Source organism: Mustela putorius, unplaced genomic scaffold (assembly GCF_011764305.1).
Source record: "Mustela putorius furo isolate JIRA1106 unplaced genomic scaffold, ASM1176430v1.1 tig00000585_pilon_pilon_pilon, whole genome shotgun sequence".
NCBI classification, from domain to species: Eukaryota; Metazoa; Chordata; class Mammalia; order Carnivora; family Mustelidae; genus Mustela; species Mustela putorius.
Window position 1 is genome coordinate 9,566,608 of NW_025421424.1, and position 22,793 is coordinate 9,589,400.

The 22,793-nt window shown below is 35.3% G+C and overlaps 1 protein-coding gene across 3 annotated transcripts in view; it reads right to left on the reverse strand.

Annotated features, from left to right (window-relative positions):
- RAP1A (RAP1A, member of RAS oncogene family) overlaps nucleotides 1-22,793 on the reverse strand; it is a 77,851-nt gene that overhangs the window by 50,502 nt on the left and 4,556 nt on the right. For 2 of the 3 annotated variants that reach the window (XM_045081902.1, XM_004769775.3), the window contains exon 2: nucleotides 20,009-20,102. The gene's annotated coding sequence lies outside the window, so the exon portion shown is untranslated. Of the gene's footprint in view, nucleotides 1-13,954; nucleotides 14,025-20,008; nucleotides 20,103-22,793 lie in introns of all 3 variants that reach the window. The other variant, XM_004769774.3, reaches the window with a different exon arrangement.

The following is a 22,793-nucleotide window of genomic DNA, read 5'->3' on the forward strand; positions in this document are numbered from 1 at the left end:
TATAATACAAACTAAAAGATTGATAGGTTATCTACAACATTCATACACATTCACATTGATTAGAAATTTTTCAGTTTCTAGACGTATCTCAATCCTTTGGTATGTATGAAAGTATCAAATAACAGCATATGTAAACTGTGAAATCTGAACAATGCTACATACAAATTAATTATGAAGTAACCTACTCTTAACACTGTGCCTTCAGTCTAATACTTTTGGACTCACATAATCCTCAAATTCTACAAAAATGAATTACTACAATATTTTGTTGATCACAATTTACCAATTTAAATAACTTCACATAAGTTAAAAGATACCAATCAATAATAACTATCAAAATTCTCTGTAAGTATAAAGATTGATTGATTGATTGATTGATTTAACTTGACAGAGAGAGAGAGAGAGAGAGCGCACGCACAAGTAGGCAGAGTGGCAGGCAGAGAGAGAAAGGGAGAAGCAGGCTCTCCACTGAGCAGGGAACTGGATGTGGGGCTGGATCCCAGGACCCTAGGTTCATGACCTGAGCTGAATGAAGGCAGACACTTAACGAACTGAGCCACCCAGGCACCCCAAATTCCCCCACAATTCTCTGTAAGTATAAAGAGTTTACTTTGAGGCCTAGATTTGAACTAAGCTTGTTAAATGGGAAAAAGTATTTACAGTCAAATTGAAAGCCACCTGACTACAGGAAAAACTTGATTACTAAAGCCTTGAGGGTCAGGGTTCAAAGGCCAATACTACAATTAACCATATATGATTAAATTTTCTAGAGGCTAAAATCTCAACATCTAGATCTAGTCCTGTTTTTAACAATGACTTTCATTGGCTAGAAGCAAATAATTGAAATTATTAGCCCAAATCAATCTGTAAAGCATACCAAACACCAAACATTAAATTTAACTCGGTATCTAGATTAACACAGGGGAAAAAAACAACAGCATTACAGAGGTCCCTAATGCCACAAATACCCATTATGTTGATCTACTAAGAATATAAGGCAGTGAGAGATAAAGGAAAATAAAACCAGTTGCTCATATTTTGTAAGATAAAAATATTATAATGTCTTTCCTCAAAGTGTTAATTTGATTAATTTATCACTTACTTATATCGCTTTTAGGTAACAACACCATTGGAAAAAGCCAAACATTTTTTGAAAAAGGAAACTAGTTCTATGTTGAAAATGTACTCCCCTCTGAGGGATGCATTCATTTTTTATTCCTTTAGTCTGCATTTGCAGAACTGTATTTACAAACTGGGTACCAAGTTAAAAGAGGGGAAAAAAAGGAAAGATAAGGAAATCTGATGGAGAACTTAAAGATAGAGAGACACATGCTGTCTCTCCAAATTAGAACAAAACCTCTCTAGCTTTAACTGGCAGGGCTCCCCTACCTAAGAAGCAGTACAGTGGATATAAATACACTAAACTGAAAAAGCCTGCCAAATTAATGTTATGAGAGCAAAGAGAAAGAGTTGAAAAAAATCTGGTCATTTACTAAGGTTCTGTCAAAACTGGGGTGATGAAGCATACAAAAGGCAACAGAGAGGTTTACTTTTACAAGAATATCTTACTATCAGCACGTAAAAACGAAGCAAAGAACTATGCGGTCCAAATATAATTCATGAAAAAGGCTCCTGATCATTAAGAATTACTAGTAAATGTCTAAATTAATTTCCTTTTTTGCAATACCTGGCCTAGTATAAATGGTGTGTGTTTGTATCCGTAATCTGAGGAAAACCCTAAGCACAAGTTTTCTGCTGCACTAAAATTTCAGACACTGATCCCTTTACCATCTTCCCGCCTATCATCTCTCTTCTCCCAAACCTGGATTCCAAGAGTGAGCATCAGTGTACCTTGCTAGCTAAGCATAGACTTTGGAAACTAAATTTTGAGTCTGAAGTCCAGCTCCATTACTAACTTGCTCTGTAATCCCAGGCAATGTCTTAACCTCTCTGTGTTTCAGTTTCATCTCTCCCACTAAGCACAGAGCCTGATGCAGGGATCAATCTCAGACCCTGATTATAACCTGAGACGAAATCAAGAGTCAGATGCTTCATCGACTGAGCCACCCATGTGCCCCCAACCATGAATGGATCTTAAAAGTCTCTCTTTATTGCTGGAGAAAAGACCACTATGTAACTCAAGTCACTACTACAAACTCCTGGTCTGAAATCTCACTTGGACCTTCGGTACTGCACAACATGTTTTTACCAATCATTGCTTTACTTCCTCCCTCATTCCCTCCACCTCAATGGTAAACTTATCAAGTCCAGTCATTACATCTTTTTCTTTTAAATAAACATATAATGTATTTTTATCCCCAGGGGTACAGGTCTGTGAATTGCCAGGTTTACACAGTTCACAGCACTCACCATAGCACATACCCTCCCCAATGTCCATAACCCCACCCCCTCTCCCAAACCCCCTCCCCCCAACAACCCTCAGTTTGTTTTGTGAGATTAAGAGTCACTTATGGTTTGTCTCCTCCCAATCCCATCTTGTTTCATTCATTCTTCTCCTACTCCTTAACCCCCCATGTTGCATCTCCACTTCCTCATATCAGGGAGATCATATGATAGTTGTCTTTCTCTGCGACTTATTTCGCTAAGCATGATACCCTCTAGTTCCATCCACGTCGCTACAAATGGCAAGATTTCATTTCTTTTGATGGCTGCATAGTATTCCATTGTGTATATATACCACATCTTCTTGATCCATTCATCTGTTGATGGATATCTAGGTTCTTTCCGTAGTTTGGCTATTGTAGATACTGCTGCTATAAACATTTGGGTGCACATGCCCCTTCGGATCACTACGTTTGTATCTTTAGGGTAAATACCCAGTAGTGCAATTGCTGGGTCATAGGGTAGTTCTATTTTGAACATTTTGAGGAACCTCCATGTTGTTTTCCAGAGTGGTAGCACCAGCTTGCATTCCCACCAACAGTGCAGGAGGGTTCCTTTTTCTCCACATCCTCGCCAGCATCTGTCATTTCCTGACTTGTTGATTTTAGCCATTCTGACTGGTGTGAGGTGATATCTCATTGTGGTTTTGATTTGTATTTCCCTGATGCCGAGTGATGTGGAGCACTTTTTCATGTGTCTGTTGGCCATCTGGATGTCTTCTTTGCAGAAATGTCTGTTCGTGTCTTCTGCCCATTTCTTGATTGGATTATTTGTTCCTTGGGTGTTGAGTTTGCTAAGTTCTTTATAGATTTTGGACACTAGCCCTTTATCTGATATGTTGTTTGCAAATATCTTCTCCTATTCTGTCAGTTGTCTTTTGATTTTGTTAACTGTTTCCTTTGCTGTGCAAAAGCTTTTGATCTTGATAAAATCCCAATAGTTCATTTTTGCCCTTGCTTCCCTTGCCTTTGGCGATGTTCCTAGGAAGATGTTGGTGCAGCTGAGGTCGAAAAGGTTGCTGCCTGTGTTCTCCTCAAGGATTTTGATGGATTCCTTTCTCACAGTGAGGTCCTTCATCCATTTTGAGTCTATTTTTGTGTGTGGTGTAAGGAAATGGTCCAATTTCATTTTTCTGCATGTGGCTGTCCAATTTTCCCAACACCATTTGTTGAAGAGGCTGTCTTTTTTCCATTGGACATTCTTACCTGCTTTGTCGAAGATTAGTTGACCATAGAGTTGAGGGTCTATTTCTGGGTTCTCTATTCTGTTCCATTGACCTATGTGTCTGTTTTTGGGCCAGTACCATGCTGTCTTGATGATGACAGCTTTGTAATAGAGCTTGAAGTCCGGAATTGTGATGCCACCAACTTTGGCTTTCTTTTTCAATATTCCTTTGGCCATTCGAGGTCTTTTTTGGTTCCACAGTCATCTTTTTTCCTCAAGTCCCATTCAGGGGATAAAGCCCCTCCTCACATTTAAGGTCAATCCCTCTATCTGCTTTCTACTAATTCTCTCAGCAATTTTCTGTCATGCAAGCTAGAAACATACATGGCCACAGACAATCTGTTTCCCAAATATGATCAATAGCTAAGTCCTGCAAATTTTATCTCCTAAATATTTCTTAAAATTGTTTCCCTTTCATCCCCATTATGTCTTTATTAATTGAAACCCTCAACATCCCTTAACCAAATCTTTCCATGAGCAATCAGAGATTAAGGAGAATAGAAAAAATTGCAACTACTGGTAGCTGAGGGAAGAAAGGTAATTTTCTGATTGCTTTTCAGCCTCCACCCAGCCTTATACCCCTCGAATCCACCCTCCAATTCAAGCCTGTATGATTTATTTAAAATGCAACTCTACTGTGCTTCCCATGCCTAAAATCCTTATGCAGTATATACCACCCTCTCCCTATTAGTTCTTAACCATTCAGGTTAAGAGACTGGCCCTTCTTCCCACCAACCACAGTAGGAGAATCTTTTGAAATGCTATGCAAAACAAAAAACAAAAACAACCCCCCCCAACCTTTTCTTAGAGAGAGAGAACAAGTGCAAGGGGCGGGGAGGGGGGAGACAGAGGGAGAGAGAAAATCTTGAGCAGGTTCCACACCGAGCACATAGCCCAATGTGGGGCTCCATCTTACAACCCTGAGTTCGTCATCGGAGCTGAAATCAAGAGTCAGATGCTTAACCAACTGAGCCACCCAGGTGCTCAAAAAACAAACCTTTCTTGGGTCCTAAGTATAATTTTCTGAAGAAAGGAAGATGGTCCAAAATTTGGCCCCAAAATTTCAAATTCTCTCTAGAGTAGACTCCAGAAAAGTTCCTTCTTCTACAGGATTAAGGCCCAAGTGGATTCCTAAGGCCTATAAAGTTTTCCATGATCTGGCCCCAGTCCGTGCCAGCCTTACCAGCTGTCCTTCTATGTGGGCAGATATAAAGAATTGGTGAAGTAGACATCTGGTATTTTTGCATTAGTCTAGTATCCCTTCCTCCTCCTTTTGTTAACAGCATCCTGACTCTCTGTTGGGAAATAACCTCATCCCCTCACTGTAGTTTTGGTGGAAATGTCAATCAAGATGTCCCACCCTCTACTGGGCAAAGAAGATCTCTTACCCAAACTCAAGACAGGCCAATCAGGCAGAATCTCTTAAGAAGCTGAATCTTGAGCAGAACGACATGAGGATGGGAAATGGTTAGTGCAGATTCATTCTGAATGTGCTAAACTAAAGACACTGTCTATTCCTGCTACCTAGGTCTCAACCCCTTTAAACTCTCCCAGTGCTTCCTGGGGCTTCCTTCGGCCTGAATGCTTATTTCCTTTTTTTTTTTTTTAAAGATTTTGTTTATTTATTTGACAGAGATCACAAGTAGGCAGAGAGGCAGGCACAGAAAGAGGGGGAAGCAGCCTCCCTGCTGAGCAGAGAGAGGGATGCAGGGCTTGATCCCAGGACCCTGGGATCATGACCTGAGCCGAAGGCAGAGGCTTTAACCCACTGAGCCACCCAGGTGCCCCTGAATGCTTACTTCTTAAATTCTGTTATTCAACATCCTTCAAATACTGTCTTCTTCTGCTTCAATTAACCATCTTAGCCATTTGTTCAACCTTTTAATGGAAAAATATTTATTGAACTATGTGATGGTTAGTTGTATGTCACTTGGCTAGGATATAGTAGTACCCAGTTATTCAAACACAAAAATCTAGGTGTTGCTATGAAGGTATTATGTAAATGTGGTTAACACCTATCATCAATCCACTTTAAGTGAAGGAGATTATCAATAATGTGGGGGAGGCTCCATCCAATCAGCTGAAGGCCCTTAAGGGCCAAACTGAGGTTTCATGAAGAAGAAATTCTACACAAGGCTGCCAGAGAGTTTCCAGCAGCCCTGCCCTATCAATTTTGGACTTGGTAGGCCCCAAAACAATTTAAGCCAATTTCTTGAAATAAATCTCTCACTATACACACATACATACAAATTGTGTATGTACACTAGTTGTGTGTGTATGTATCCTACTGATCTGTTTCTTTGGAGAACCCTAATATAAACACCTACTATGGTGCTGAGAACAATACAAAATCTGTTTCTGTTGCCTGCAACCCAAGAACCCTAAGTACTATTATATGTGTCACTGAGGAGAGGAAAGCTCACAAAGAGGTCCCCCCTTCACACATGTACTTATCGTTTAAGATCAGAGCTCAAAATAGAATTTTTCAATTCTAAACCTGATAGCAATAAAAGTAATTTTCTAGACTCCCTAGTACAGGGAAATTAAAGAATGAAGGCATGCTTAAGAAAGAAAGGGTATCTAAAATAGTCAGAATGTGTGGATTCCTTTACTCTAGTTCAGGAATCAGCAAACTATGACCTATATGCCAAAAAGGGCCCACTGCCTATTTCTGTGTGACCTGTATACTAAAAACGGTTTTTACGATCTTAAATGTCTTTTCTTTAAATCAAAAGAAAATCAGTACTTAATGACATGTGAAAATTAGATGAAATGCAAACTTTAGTGTCCCTAAATAAAGTAGACACAGCCCTGCTCATTTGTTTACACATGGTCAATGGGCTGCTTTTGCCCTGCAGTACTGCAACAGAGACCATATGGCCCTACAAACCAAAAACATTTCTTATCTGGCCCTTTACAGAAAAAAATTTGCTGACCCCTGCTCTAGTTTACTAAAGAAAGCATTAATTTATCTCCAGGAGTGGGCAAGAAAAGGGTAACCTTGTTAGAAAAGAAGACACAAGAAAAGGAATACATTAATTGTACTATTAATTGAGTAGTTACCATATAAAATACTGTTTTAAGTACTTTATATATTAATATTTCTAATATTCACAATATCCCTATGAGGTATAAACTATTATTCCCATTTTATCGATGAGTCAGAGAGGCTAAAACAAACTCGCCTAAGCTCAGCAGATACAAATTACAGAACCGGGATTAAAACTCTATCATCTGTGCACTTACCCACAACACTACACTGCTTCACCACTAACCTTGTCTACCTCATCTTCGCTGCATTAATGAGTTGATTTTCCTTAGAATTCAAGTATTACAAACTGTAGATGAACCAGTACTGGAATAAGTGAAGAAGTTTGGGCAGTGCATTCCTCTGAGAACTTAGGGATTATAAAGATCAATGCCTATCACCCTTCTTAAAGACAGGAAACTGAGGAGGACACTCCTTGGACTCAATCATTGCTTTTCCCGCTCCCAAACTGGAACTCAAAAACTCCAGCAAGCTTCCATATGCAGACTAAGATAAAACACATTCTCCTCCCACACGTCTTGCCTCATCATGACCAATTAAATAAGAATCTTTGCATAGTGGAGTCAGGATGTGGTTAGTTCTCAAAGCTCCTCTTTTAATTTTAATGCACAGCCCAGCCAGAATGGAGACACACCACATCAGTATACCACTCTCCTTTCAAGAAGAAGAGTGATGATGAAAAAAGAATCCAGGTGAGGGGAAGAGCAAGGGCAGAGATGGGGAACTTGACAAAACCTGTCTCTGAAGAATGGAATTTTTATTTAGTATCACAGCATCATGGTAAAGAACATTTCTAGTCTTCATGTTTCACCTCTCTATCTGAAAATTTAAAAAAAAAAAAAGCATATAGGAAAACAAAACAATATTCATACATGAACATGTTTACACAGGAATTTTAGTGAACTGGTAACTATTATTTTTGCCCTATCTATATTTTTTACTTGAGCTGTATTTTTTTATGTGACCTGTTATTTCTTTTTATAATGTATTACTTGTTTAGTTAAAAACAAGGAGTTCTTTTTTTTTTTTTTTAAATATTTTATTTATTTGACAGAGATCACAAGTAGGCAGAGAGAGAGAGAGAGAGGGAGGGAGGAGAAAGCAGGTTCCCTCCTTAGCAGAGAGCCTGACGGGTGGCTTGATTCCAGTACGCTGGGATCATGACCCAAGCTGAAGGCAGAGGCTTCAACCCACTGAGTCACCCAGGCACCCCAAAACAATGAGCTTTTTAAAAACAGCATGACTAGAAAGATATTCAAGGATTACTTTAATTATATTTTGAATAGAAAAATAATTATATAAAAAACTAGTAAAAATTACTTAATGCTTTCCTGAAAAGCAGTTTACTTTCTGTCAGGGCACAAAACTAGAATCTCCCTACTTCTCTCTTCAGTGGAGATCTATATCCTGACAAATCTATTGACAAATCTTTTCCACCAGATGGTTATTACTAATTAAAGTCTTACTGGTACTAATTTATCACAATACTTAGTGTGAGGAGAAAATAGTTTAAATAAGAATAAAATGGAAATATTTTGAAGTTTTACAAACACAAAAGTCTATCACACTCTAATTTTTACAATCATTTATAGTAATCTCATATAACATTTAATTAAAACAAAATATCCTCCTTAGAAGGACTATACATTTAAATTAATTCTAAGTTTTTCATATGGCTTCAGGGTTCAGAAAACAAAGCAGTAGGCAGGGTGGGTGGTAAGGCAGTACCCAAGCCATTATACAGCTTGACCAAAGGTCTAAAGTCATAATGAGTTAATGCTCAAACACATGTTGTCATATGTTTGCTGCTGTGATTCTGAGTAAAGAACACAGTTTCGTGTATATTCAGAAAGTGTTTAAATTCTGTACCACAGAATAAAATTTCCAACCTGGTTAAATGGTAAGCCTCAACAGATAAAATCACATTTGAGATGCTAATTTTTCAAAACATACCATCCAAAGAAAAAAAAAAGAATATTACCATGAGGGAAAGCAAATGGTTTTTCAAATCACTAAAAAAAAAACCACGACCCAAACAAAGCACAGGGAACCTCTGCAATGAGCCTAAGTTAACTGTGGGGACTACTCAACTCCAAGAGAGGCTACTCCTAGAAAACAGACCTGTTTGAACTGCCTAGGTAGAGTACTGTTTATTATATTTATTATGATTAGCCTTCACCCTAGTGGTGAGTGTAGTACTCTCAGGAGGGATTTTTCATTACAAAGGTAAATAAACTCTTCCAGAACACTTAGAGCATTTGAAAGTCTCACTCAAGAGTGTGTCTTAAAAAAGAAAACTAGCTCATATAATTATAGTAGGGTCAGAATCAACATTTAAAGATTTTTAGTAATGGTGTGAGCACTTAAATTTAAAGGTGAAACTACCTAAGAAAAGCTAGCCCTATTTTTTTTTTTAAAGAGTTTATTTATTTGTGAGAGAAAGAGGGCACAAACAGAGGGAACAGCAGGCAGAGGGAGAAACAGGCTCCCCGCCAAGAAAGGAGCCCAATGAGGGATTGGTTCCCAGGATCCTGGGATCATGACCTGAGCCGAAGGCAGACATTTAACTAACTGAACCTTCCAGGCATCCCAAAATTAGCTCTATTTTTAAAAAACAAAAATATTTCTACTTTGAAAACCAAAGCACAATTCTTTTGCAATGTTTAATGGTTTTCCATAAGGAAACCTGCTTCAATCTAGCAAAAACACTAGATTAAGATTCTGTAAAAATCAGGTGCTAATTCAAAGATATTGCCTAATATAATAACTATTCTGATATATTTTGAACTTTATGAGATTCTAAGACTCAGAAAAATGTATAAATAACTCTAAAGACAATATATAAAGGAATTCTATAAAAACAAGCAGAAACAACATAGTAGAGCATACCTAAAATAAGTACTTACCAGAAACGTAAAAAGAGAAGGAGAATATATTTTAAAAGGACAAAAAGTTAGATTGCAAACAGAGTGTATGTCCAAGATACTGCAATCAATAAACCAAAGATTAAAAGGCATACTTGACAGAAATGTTGTGGTTCCAAATATTCCAGAAAGCTCACAGCCCAATAGCTTTTTTTCTTTACTTTGCAACTGTGAAGTGCTTTTAGAGTTCTGAATCACTCCTAGGCACTAAAAGTTCTCAAGCCTAAAATTGTAACTCCTCAAAAATCTGTATTATTCTAGTCTAGTTAAAATACCTATGCTTGTCTTCTAAAAAACAAAGAAAAAAAAAAACCCAGCCAAACTTAACTGTAACTTGTAATTGGAAAAATATACAGACACACTTACTTACTTAATGGAACATTTTATATTTCCAGATATAAAAGCACAACAGTACAAAGTTACAGTAACCAAAATATAGTAGCAACATCAGAATAGGCAAATAGGGAAAGCCTTTTAAAAAAAAAAAAAAGCATGTAAAGTATTCCAATTCTTTTTTTAATTTTATTTTCTTTTAAAGATTTTATTTATTTATTTGAGAGTGAGTGAGTGAGAGCATGAGGGGGGAAGGTCAGAGGAAGATGCAGACTCCCCATGTATGAGGGAGCCCGATGCGGGACTCGATCCCAGGACTCCAGGATCATGACCTGAGCTGAAGGCAGTTGCCCAACCAAATGAGCCACCAGGTGCCCTACTATTCCAATTCTTAAATGACCCCAACAATTCTCACACAAACAGAAATTTACGATACAGAAAAATACAAGCAAACAAAGATGTATGCCAAAAGCAAAAAACCAAAAACCAGGAAACAAAAGGTCTTTCAATAGAAGAATGGATAAATTACTGCACATCATTAATGGTGGTTGTCCTTGGAAAAGGGGCTTTCATACTCTAAGCTATACATGCCAAAAAATATTTAAATGTACAGAATAATATAATTCTATTTCTTGGAATTTATCCTAAGGAAATAACTGAGAATGCATGGAACAATTCAACTGCAATGATAGATCAGAGCTTTGGTAATTAAAAAAAAAAAAAATCCTTAAAAGTACAAGTAATCACTTAAAGAAATGATGGCAAATTCATGTAATAGGAGACGCACTGATAATTATCTTTAAATATTATTAAAGTATGCTCATTTTCACAAAAAATTCACAATATATTTTTTCAAAGGGAGATGAAATATTATGCATCTGATCTCATTTTTTAAAAGAAAAAATAAGTATGCATTGAAAACCCCTGTGAAGGTTGTATACCAAAATATTAATAGGCTAAGGGGTAAAAAGAATTTTTTTAAGCTTATTGCATATATTCTCATCAGGGCAATGTTACCCCCATGCGGGTGAAAATTGGCTGAGGGGCAAAAAAAAAAAAAAAAAAAGAAGAAGAAGAAAGAAAGAAAAAAAGAAAATGAAAACTCTTAGCATATAAAGCACAAATTAACAAACAATGCCTAAACATAGAGTATATCTGTGCTATTAAAATTTCACAGGGGTACAATTAAGAAAAAATTGCTAAAGACTGGGGCAGGGTAAGCAGGCAATAATGCTAAAAGTTTGACAAACATTTCTTCATTAGTACTCTCAATTTTTCTACAATGAACTTGATATTACTTGAGTTTTTTTTTTTTTTAAGATTCTATTTATTTGTCAGAGAGAGAGCAAAAGAGAGAGAGAAAGAGAGCAAGAGCGCGAGCAAGCACAGCAGCAGGGGACATGGGAGCACAATAATGGAGGAGTGGCAGGCAGAGGTAGAAGTAGGCTCCCTGCTGAGCAAGGAGCCAGATATGGGACTCCGGATCAAGCCCTGAGCTGAAGGCAGGTGCTTAACCAACTGAGTCACCCAGGTGTCCCAGTATTATGTGAGTTTGGATAGTTATATATATACAATGAACTAATTATAAAGGAATATACAATGAAAGTTAAGACACAGCATTAATTTTCATTTTTAAATATCAAATTTATTCTATAGTCCTTTAAATCTTTAAAAACACAATGCAGACTATTTGTTAAATATAATACTAAAATGAAAATATAAAGAAAATGAGAACGTACTGCATCAGAATCATCTGGGATCACTTGGAGAAGTAAACTACAGATTCTGCAGTAAACTAAATCAACTGACAAGTAAACTACCTTTACTAAAAAGTAATCTACATTACTACAGACCTAATAAAATCAATATTTCTATGAATGGGGCTAGTGGCTTTTATCCAATGAGGCATACTTGTATCATCATACTGCTCCCATGGAAATATGTAATACCGATACATTTTAACTTGGCCTAAGGGATTTTTAAAATTATGTACTGAAGTGATAAAATTAAAATAAACTAAGAGCCTGGAAATCTAGGAATCCCTACTAAACTCTTTTCCTATAAGGAACTTGGAAGATTCACATTTCTTCACAAACTATCAAACACCCTATTACTCACTGTCTCTACTGGGTACAAAGCACTGTGAAGAATATAAAAGAAAAAAGTAGTATTTGTAAATTTTGCCACTAAAATAAACTCACTTTAGTTAAATCTGCAAAAACCAGCATTAACCACTGGCTTTCTCAAGGCACCATCAGTCACAAAGAAACAGTTTCTAATCTTATGATGCAAATTAAACCAATAAGGAACAAAAGTCACTGTTGGATAATAATAACTAGGATGCAGTCAGCTACACTCAATTCTCTAGTTAATATACTTTGTTGGCACATCAGCCTTGAAATACCCAGAATTCAAAATTTTGCCGGGACCAAATTAAACATCTCCCATGTTAAATACTATGGCTTAAAACATTAAGCCACCAATACCAAGATTTATTGCATACATAAATAATGAAACTACCTAAGTGCATAGCTAATAGTTCTATTTAAGGAAAGGAGAATACACAGAGAATATAGTCAAAGCAGTGGATACAAAGTGTCAGATACTGCTCCAGGCCATAGCAATCTTCTCCAAATTCTTCTGGTCATCAATGCCACCTTTTGGTGGTGGTAATAATCCTGATAGTGGAAGCAATAATATTTAAGCACTTTTGGTATGCCACATACACTTATTTAGTCCTCAAATATGTCTAAGAAATAGGTACTGTTCTTTTTCCATTTTACAGATGAAAAGACTGAGAAATAAGAGTAGGAACTAGTAGGTACTATGGGCTATCTTTCACTGAGTGTTTTGCCAAATATTCTGTGAGATTTGGCACATCATCTGTATGAATAAATTAAAATCTTATAATTAAATAACTATCCATAAAAGAGCATAAAAATGAATATAACTGAAGCAAACCTGAGTTAGAAGAATGGAACAAAAATTTTCTAAGTCATCATATCAAATAGTACAATGCTTTTCCAGTTTTTTTCTTACTTACACCCAAAAAATGACAACTTAATTTTGCTTGTTTTAAAGTACAGATTTTATCATTATACACAATTCCATCTCAGAATGCATCCTGTTTATTAATTTATTTGTAAAGCCTTTAAACTAATTTTATCCCTTAAGACTCTTCATCTTTAAAAATTTCATTAAATTTCGGGGCGCCTGGGTGGCTCAGATGGTTGAGCATCTCCTTTGGCTCAGGGTCCTGGGATCAAGCCCCACATTGGGCTCCCTGACAGGGAGGCTTCTCCCTCTCCCTCTGCGGCTCCCCCTGCTTGTGCTCTCTGTCTCTGTCAAGTAAATAAATAAAATCTTTAAAAAATAAAAAATAAATAAAAAATAAAAATTTCATTTCACATTTATAATGAATTCATTTAAATTATAAAATATATGAATGATATATAAAAATTCAGAAAATAAAGATCACCTATAATCCCAAATTCAAGGTAACAACTTTAGTCTTTCGGTATTTCCTTTTAGCCTATATACGAATAAGCATTCTGTAAAACTAAGAAGTGATATTATATAAACATTAGTAATGTTTATTTCTCTCTTAACAATACAGCACTTCTTAAAAATAGTACAGACAAATACAGTTATGATTGATTTTCTACAAAACATTTGGGCTTACTGGACTTAAAAAGTAGTTTGTTATACTGAGAAAATTAACCGTGGTGGAGAGGAAATGGCTAGTCCTTGATAGAAAGAGCTCTCTCTCTTCCAAGTATTTGATTATTTTTAAAAAATCATTTTTAAATTTCACTGATTAAATAAGCATTTTCTTTTCGTTACTGAAAAACTTCACACATCCATCTTCAGCACATCAAAACATCAAAAACATGGTTATGGAAGTGTTATGGCTACAAAAGAACAAAACCCAGTACATGGAACCTAAGCAGAGCCAGCTAAAAACACAACGACAAAGCGATGATTCTTTATATCCAGTGTTGAAGGCCTATTGCTTACATACCCATGCAAGCAGATGGTACTGAGTAGTGACACAATCTCAAGCTTGTTCTGCTGACGACAGTAGTCCAAGTCTAAAGCATAATGGGAATAGCAGAATGAATACATCATCTAAAACCCCTCTACTCATGGTTTCACTTGCAGATTTGGTTGGTTCTTACAATTATAATGCTGTCATATTCCAGTGTGAAAATTATGACACTGGAGTACTATAAGAAGTCAATGTATATTTATTTAAAATTCAAAGGGATGTTTTACAATGGCATTTGTCCTAAATGTGAAACTCTACTCAAAAGACACAAAATGTTTTCTAAAAGAGAATACTATTTGACCAATTTTGAGTTACTCAAATTTCAACCTTACCATTTGAATGTAAAAGAGACACCATCAAAATAACCTACCATCTGAAATTCTAAACAAAGGTGGGTCTGAGACATAAGATTCACTTACTAAGCTCATTTGCCCATTGTTTTTCTTAATCTTATTTTCTCAAATAATTAAATTAATAAATGTTTCACCCATAATTTTCAGATATACACATCTATAGATCTGTTACTTGACTTTATACGCAAAACAATTTCCTAAAGCATGAAAATGTCAGTCCAGGAGTCATGTATACCCTTACTAAACCAATTATATGACTGGATTAAAGAGCAGCAGAATGTACAGTAAAGCAGTCTAAAAGTTGTCATATAGGAATCTAGCAAAAAAATTCCAAAATAACAAAAAGCATTTCAAGGATACCAAGAAGCAAAATATCATACAAACTTACCTTTTATACACCTTTCACAACCTTAGTCTCAGACAACTGGAAACATATTTTAAAATATGTTCCTTCTTCACAAAAACAACCCTGTTCATTCTATTTAGATTTACTGTACTGTACTCCCAACCCAAACCAACAGACAGAGATCCCATATTCCATGAAATAATGATACTGCCACACATGGTAAGATTCATCATATACTCTCTGAAGGTCCTGTAGGCCACCATATCTGACCCAAGTGTTCTTTTTACTTGTTCAACATTAATTTATCTCATAGCCCATACTTCATCAATTTCATTTGTTTTTGTGAAAATAAGTTTCTTTTCCAGTCTATATAGCAACATCCATGTATTACCCATTCTCCTACAGTTAATCCTGTATCATAATCCTTTCCCTTTTGAAACCTTCCACTAAAATAGCTTCTTTTACTCTTTAGATTTCCTGCATCTGCTTTCAACCCTTAGGCATCCATTCTTATTAGGTATGCATTTGAAAGAACTCTAAACTTAAATTTATTAGGATATTAATTCATTTGAAGGATTAGAAGAACCTTTATAAATAAGTAATTCAGAGATCTCATACTGCCTAAGTATGCCCTCCCACATCACTGAAACAGTCCGAGATTAGGTGGACAACTTATGTTGGCTACATAAACATTTTCACTACTGTTTTTCCACCACCTCAGTACAGAAAACCATTATAAATTTTTAAGTTAAAAAAAAAATTAAGAGACACAGAACCAAAAGATGGTATCTTGAATGTGAATACAAGAGATGGTATCTCGACTGTTTAAAAATCTAAAAACATTACAAACTGTCAGTTAATATCTAACTGAAAATTACACTTTCCAAGTTTGTGGTCTTTTATTTCCCTCAGGATTTGTACTCTGTGATTGATTTAAATGACTTACACCTCATGGGTGGTAGAGGGGTGAATTTTACAGGGGAAAAAAAGTGAAGCCAATCATTTCTGAGTAATTTTCTAGACACATTTAGAAGAAAAATGATGTGTTACATTGAAGAAATGATTATAAGGATATAGGGATTTCAGCTACTCATTCATGTTTGGATATAAGCAAGATACAAATATTTATTGACCACCTATTGTGTGCTTTGTAATGCGGCAATCCCTTCTGGAAGTTTGGTGTCAGCATTATCTTTTACCATTAGAGTTTGTTAATTTTTTTAAATTATATAATTACTTTGAGTTTTATCATCTGCAAAAAATGAACAATATCTATTTTTCTGATTTGCTGTACAGATTAAATGAGATGTAGTAACTTCATTTTCAAAAAAATATTACTTCCCTTCTCTCTGTAGGTCCCTCTACAGATTAGGACACTGATCAGTGGTTTTCAACCTTACTATGAAAAATCTCTTTTCTCCACAGATTCCACATCTTTATAGACTTTTGTCTATTAGTTGCACTGACATTTAATTAACTGGATAAGAAGAGCTAATCAGAAGTCTCAAAACTGTCAAAGACATAGATATTAATGAAACTCAATGTTAGGTTCTTGAGGTACCAGTGTGATGTCTTATTTCATTAATAGCTTGCAAATCACAATATATGATAATGATTTGTGATAATTAGCCACAAAGATCTGAGTTGATATAATTATTGGTCAAAGCAAAGATATATAGTATTTTACCTGTTTAAATCTATTGTGAGAACATATATAATTTTCATTAGGCTTTTTACAATACTGAGAATAATTAATTCCATTCTCTGCAGACCACTGAGAGAAACATAATTTATATATCATGTTAGTGATTTTCTATGTCTAGAGAAACTACTGGTTACCCTACTGATTTAAGCCAGTATCACCAGTAACACCAACTTTAAATTCAAAAGTTACACATTATTTATCCATAAAGGTAAGTATGTAGTGATATCCTGTGTCTTCCTTTTGTATGTATAAGAACAAAATCCAAGTGCTTCACCAAAGACCTATGTTGATTTGTCTCCAGGCAACCCCATTTACCAGTCTCTCAGCTTATCAGGATGGCTTTCTCAACTATACCTTGGGGCTTCTCACTTAAGGGCTTTTGTACTAACTGGGCCCACTGCCTGGTTCACTCTTCCTGCAGATCATCACATCTAGCTTTTTGTCATTCAGGTCTCAAAATAAGTATTAACAGCTGAGTCTTCCCTCAACACTCAATCTAAAGCTTCTTCATGGCATTTGTAACCTCTGAAATTATCTTGCTCACTTATTTACCATCTCTCTACCACCACCAAACTCCACTTGTATAAAGAGTTCCATGACAGCAAGTCTTATTCATTGCTCTATCTTTAGTTCCTAAAACGGTACGAGGCACCCAATAATCAAGCAATAACTATTTGTTGGATCACTAACCAAAATGTTTTAAGAATGTTTTGGGGAAAAACCGATTTCTTAGTCAACAACTTATATTTAGCATTCAAAACTGCTAACCCAAAGGAAGTAAGAAAAAATGTTTTTGACTAAAAGAATTAGAAAAATGTATATAACATTCTATTCAACAAGTGAACTTCATTTTCTTTTATTTCTATCCTTTTGGATAGACTATGAAAATCTATTAATGTTTCACACACTTCACGTGTCACCTCATATAAAAAGAAAATGAATTTTTAATTTCAGCTTTACTGAAGTATGTAATGTATAAAATTGTGAATTTTCTTATAATCGTATGCCATGGACTAACAGCCACTCAATCTAATAACTTATTTTTCCTGCCAAGATGCAAGCAGGACAGCTTCTAAGAATGTAAAACATACAGACTGGGAAGGCCAGAGTTGCAGTAACAGTGACAGTGCCAGAATGGCCCAAACCAGGGAAGCTCTTGCTCTCAGCTATGAGGGGAATGAGGGAACAACAGAATGATCAGACCTAGGGGAATAACTGTAGCTCTGATTCCTGTTAACAAACAGAAATATCTTCAAACCAAATCAAAAGAGATTCAACTAGAATCTTATAATTCAAGACATTAAATAACTGTTTTGAATACCTGAGGTCTCTTTAGCAAATGAAATAGCATTCAGTTGACAAGAGAGGGGTTTTTGCAGTTTCACATAAGAAAAGCACAGTATTTGTAGTAAGTAACACACACAACCCCAATACTATGTGCTACATTTGCTTACGAACTTAAAAATATTTCTAAGAATACTTTTAAAAGAAGAGATTTAAATGAAAATAATAATAAAGCTTTTATTTCTGAGTTTGGAAAATAATTGAAAACTAAAAGAAACATTAAAGAAAGATAAAACAACTCACTAGTTTAAATAATGCAAATACCTTGAAAGTATCACAAACCCACGTATACTTTTTAAAAATCGGGTGTTAATTCTTTTCTCAACTGGTAATTAAAGGAAGACAGCAACCAGAAAATTCACAGCCCATGTGAGTTTACTTACCAGGCACAAAGAAACATTAATATCAGTCTGTAGAGTAACCTGCTTACTTACTTATTATTCAGCCAAGTGGAAAGTACAATTTAGCACAGAGCTAGAGCCAGGTACCAAAATGACTAAGAATGGCACATGTAAACTTCTTTTTTTAATTAAGAAATTAAAGAGGAGAGAAGTATTAAACGTAGGATTTCCTCTAAAGATCACATACTCAATTTTCTATTTTTCATTGCTCCACATTTCACTGGCAATATTCTAAGCTGCTTAACAAGAAGCCTATATTTCACTTTTCATCACTTCTGCTCACATAACTGATGCTTCCGAAGTCCAGTGCATGGACAAATGCTCAAAAAGACATGCAGAATTTAACCTTACAGTGAAGTATTTTAAGATAATACCTCCAGAAATAGAATGTCTAAAACTGAGGAGTCTTTGTTAACTAGCGACTCAAAATGCTAAATAAATAACATTTCTGCAGACTATGCATTTGTCGAAGAGCATAAGCACACATTTTTCACAGATCAAATAATAGGAATTTTTTACCCTTCAATTAAAAAAAAAGTAGCAACAACCAAAGGACAGCTATTCCTATTCTCTCAGTGGTTCCTAACTCCATGTAGTCTATCCCTTACGCTCAGATTATTTCTTTTGAATTTCATCTCCAAACTGAGTACACTTAAAGACCCAGAGACTTTGACAATGACTCCCAGAAACTCTCCCCAAAACCTACCCTCTTGTTTTCCATTAAACCTCAGATTTGCTTTACCTTTGTTATTAAGCCAGCCTCCTTGCCCTCAGTCTCTTTCTTCCTCAATTCACTCAGTACTTTGTAGCCAAATTCATCTTCAAAAAGATGAATGCTCTGACTGGGTCATTTTCCTCATGTCAAAACTTCTTGTGCTCTTGAATAAAAGTCTATACTTCTCAACCTAGCATTCAATGACTTCTACAGTCTAGCCCAACAAATCTTTATAGTCTTATCACCGTATTTTCTAATTATACAAGTCCAGGCTTCTGTCAAATCAATCCCCTGTCCTCCAACTTGTCCTGAACTTTCTATCTTGGCTCATGCCATTCCCACCATAAAGAATGTCTACCACTCCCCTCCAGCTGCCACTGTTCATTGCCTTTTGCATCTCTGCATTTATTCATGTAAACAAGGACACACAAATGATATCTGCCCTACCCCCCAATAAGGGCACCCCCCACCCAAATTTACAATAACTGGCTCTTATTAAATGCCTACTATGTGCCAAGCAGTCAGTTTTACATATTATTTCTAACCCTCTCAACAAAATCATGAAGTAGGTATTATTATTCTCTTTGTAAAGATGAGAAAGCCAAAGTTCAGAAACATCAAATATTATATTTAGAAAGTCATCTCACATTATATACTCAGTATGTTGCCTCAAATCATAGGCTTAGTAAATGGCAAACATGGATTTGAACCTAGACTGCCTAAGTCCAGAGCCATTGCTCTAAACCCTATGTTGGTTGGTTTTGTTTTGTTTTGTTTTGGTCTGAACTATGTGACTACCCCCTTCATCTACCTGAAATCATTTAGTTTTACACGATATCTCCACTTACCACATACTAAACAATAAGCTTTCTCATGTTTGCCAGTTTAGTAAAGGGAGAACATTAAAATTCTACTTCTTTCCAATAAAAGAACAGTGCTCAAATTGCAACTTCAAGGAATGTCTTTTTTTGTCACAAAGATTATTTTCACCTAAAAGATTTTCAAAGAAATTCATTCCAACCAACTTTTTCAAAGATGACTGCAAATTACCAATCATACACTATGATGGTTTTACAGATTATTAATAATAAGAGAATTTTGCGATTACCACCCATGTATTGTAACAGATATCTATCAAATTGGCAAAGATTGTAAAAACTGACCTACTCAATGCCATTGAAGGTGCAGTGAGACACACACTCTTATACACAGGGTAACCACCCTCTGATCCAGTTATCCCACTTCTGGGAATCTATCCTAAAGGAAGAAAAAAAAAACAGAGATGCAATCAAAGATAAATGTACAAAAATGTTTGCCCCAGTGTTATTTAAAATAGCAATTTATAAAGAATCAACCTAAAAGTCCCAAACTAGGAGACCAATATCCTGTTTAGAGAAAAACGCAGGCACAAAACAGTATATATAAAAGTACAATTCCATTAAAAAAAAATTTGTACATGCAAAGAAACAACTAGAAAATGTACATTAAGATGTCAGTAGTAATTATTTCTGGGTGATAGGTTTATAGATGATTTTCAATTTCTTCTTTACATTTATGTTCTTTTCAAAATTTGCCACAATGGAACATGAATTACTTTAAACAAGAAAAAAAAAATGTAAGCAGCTATAGTCACTGAAAATGATCCTGAACCTATAAAGGCATGTTACTTGGAAAAGAAACATTTCCCAGTGCAAAGAAAATGTCAAACCTGTTTCATTTCCACAACCTGTTAGCTCACACTTACTTTTAGACTGTGTAAAGAATGTTACCCAAAATTCAGTGGTATTCATGAAATTGCACAATGCTCACTATCTAAAAGTCAGCCAATGCTTCAAAAGAAAGCACCACAGTTAAATGAATTGTTTTATTGTATGTCTATTGAGAATAATAAATATCAATTAATCCTAACTCAAAACATGCAAAGGGGAAAAACCAGAAAAACTATTCTTGTTCTGCAAATTAACTATGTATACTGTTGTTGCCTTTTAGCCCAGCATAGTTAGGTCTGGAGTGGGGAGTAACTTGAAAATAAAGCTGGCAAGCTACCAATATTCACTAAAAATGCACATAGATGCATTTTTTTCTACATGCACATTTCTGTTCTAGGGCAGAGTTAACTTTAGTGGCAAAAGATGATTTTTATCAGCGTAGAAAAAAAGATTAAGCTGTTCTATGAAAAAACAAAAGCACAACAACGAAACCTTCTTATATTAAACACAGAACTAAAATTGCCAGCTGAACCAGGTGGGGGGAAAAAATCCCTACCTTTGGCATATATGCAGAACAGCAATTTGCCAAGCAAAAACAAGTCTCGAAGTCAAACGAGCATTAAGCAAAAAATTCTTATTTTACTGTATTTTAAACCGGGAAACTTGTTTGCTTGTAATACTAAAATGCTGTTAGAAAATAAAGCCGTGGGGGGTGGGGGTGAGAAAATAGTATCACAGAAATAGTCGTTGAGTAACTAAGAGAAAATTTAAAGTATTACATTGATGTTACTTAGAAAATGAGTATCATTCTATTTCCATTCTACCATGAAAATACAACATTTATTTATAAAACATATGTCAGGTTCTGGCAAACAAAATAAATTACTAGACTCTAAATTCCTTATAATAGAAGCTGCAGTCTCACATCTCAGTTTCCATCAAAGAACCTAATATTGGGTCATGCGAACATCTGTTCAATGACTGAATCTGAAATCTATTAATAAAATCATGCAAAGTCTTTACATGCATTCAATGAAATGGAAAAGGTAGATCAAAAGACATCAAAGATTTGGGATAGATACTGAAAACTACATAAAATCCAAAGATTAGTGTTAAATTTCAACTGCTAAAACAATAAAAGTTATGGTTGCTTGCTTAATGTTTTATAATACAGCCAACTTGTCTAGAACAGAATGATCCCGTTTATAAATGCATTTTTAAATATCACTGAAAATACAGTGTATGCATTTACTCTTCAGATTATACATCTGACTGATTTGAAATGGTCAGTCTGCAATAGGAGATAATTTCCTACTTCTAACTTAGAATCTTACAAGCCGCATTTGGGATTTGGCCAAAGAAACAACTGCACCCAGTTCTTTGTGCCTCTCTTACTTTTACACTTCTGTGGTTGATAACTAAGCCACAGTTCTATCCTGAGCAAAGCTATTTCTCATAACCAGAATAAATGTGTATAGCACAGCACTGCAAACAACCATGAATGTTACAGGTATATATACTTGTGAATTCAAATTAAGTTACTTCATGCTTTACTTAATAGAACAGTATCTTTTACCAATTACAGTGTATAGTTTAGCATATTCTATTCTTATAAAACATGGACTAACTTAAATATATTCTAAAACCAAACACAGAGTTATGTATTTAATTCCAAATTTGGTTGACTTTATCATTCTACACTTTGAACCAATCTCTAGCAATGGAGACTACATAGGCTAGAGACAGAAAAGTGGGTATGCAAGAAATTTTTTTCCAGATTTATCTGGAATTAGCCTAAATAAAAAAGTCATCTGTACCTTTATTAAAAAAAAAATTAACTTGTCTACTAACTGAAGTTTATTTCACGAAACACACTTAATCCTCTCTGCGCATATCATGTATTTCTGAAAAGCATATTAAAACCATTAAGACCATTTACAAAAGTACATTATCTTTTGTTTCAACTCCACCTTAATCATCACACACAATTTTCCTTTTCTTATTGGTGCATGCACGTACCTTCTACGTCTAAAAGGCCTATTTTCAAGTGTAAATGAGAGCATGGCATAGTTCTCTGCTGAACTGCTTTGTTGATCAGTACATCATAAGCTAAGCTTATAGGTCCAATATTCTTCTGGATCATTTTTACTTTGAAACAAACTGGCCTCTTAACCACTCATCTCAAAACTGTGAGAAGGGGACTGTAAAGAGTATATGAATCATTCAGTGTCCTTAATCA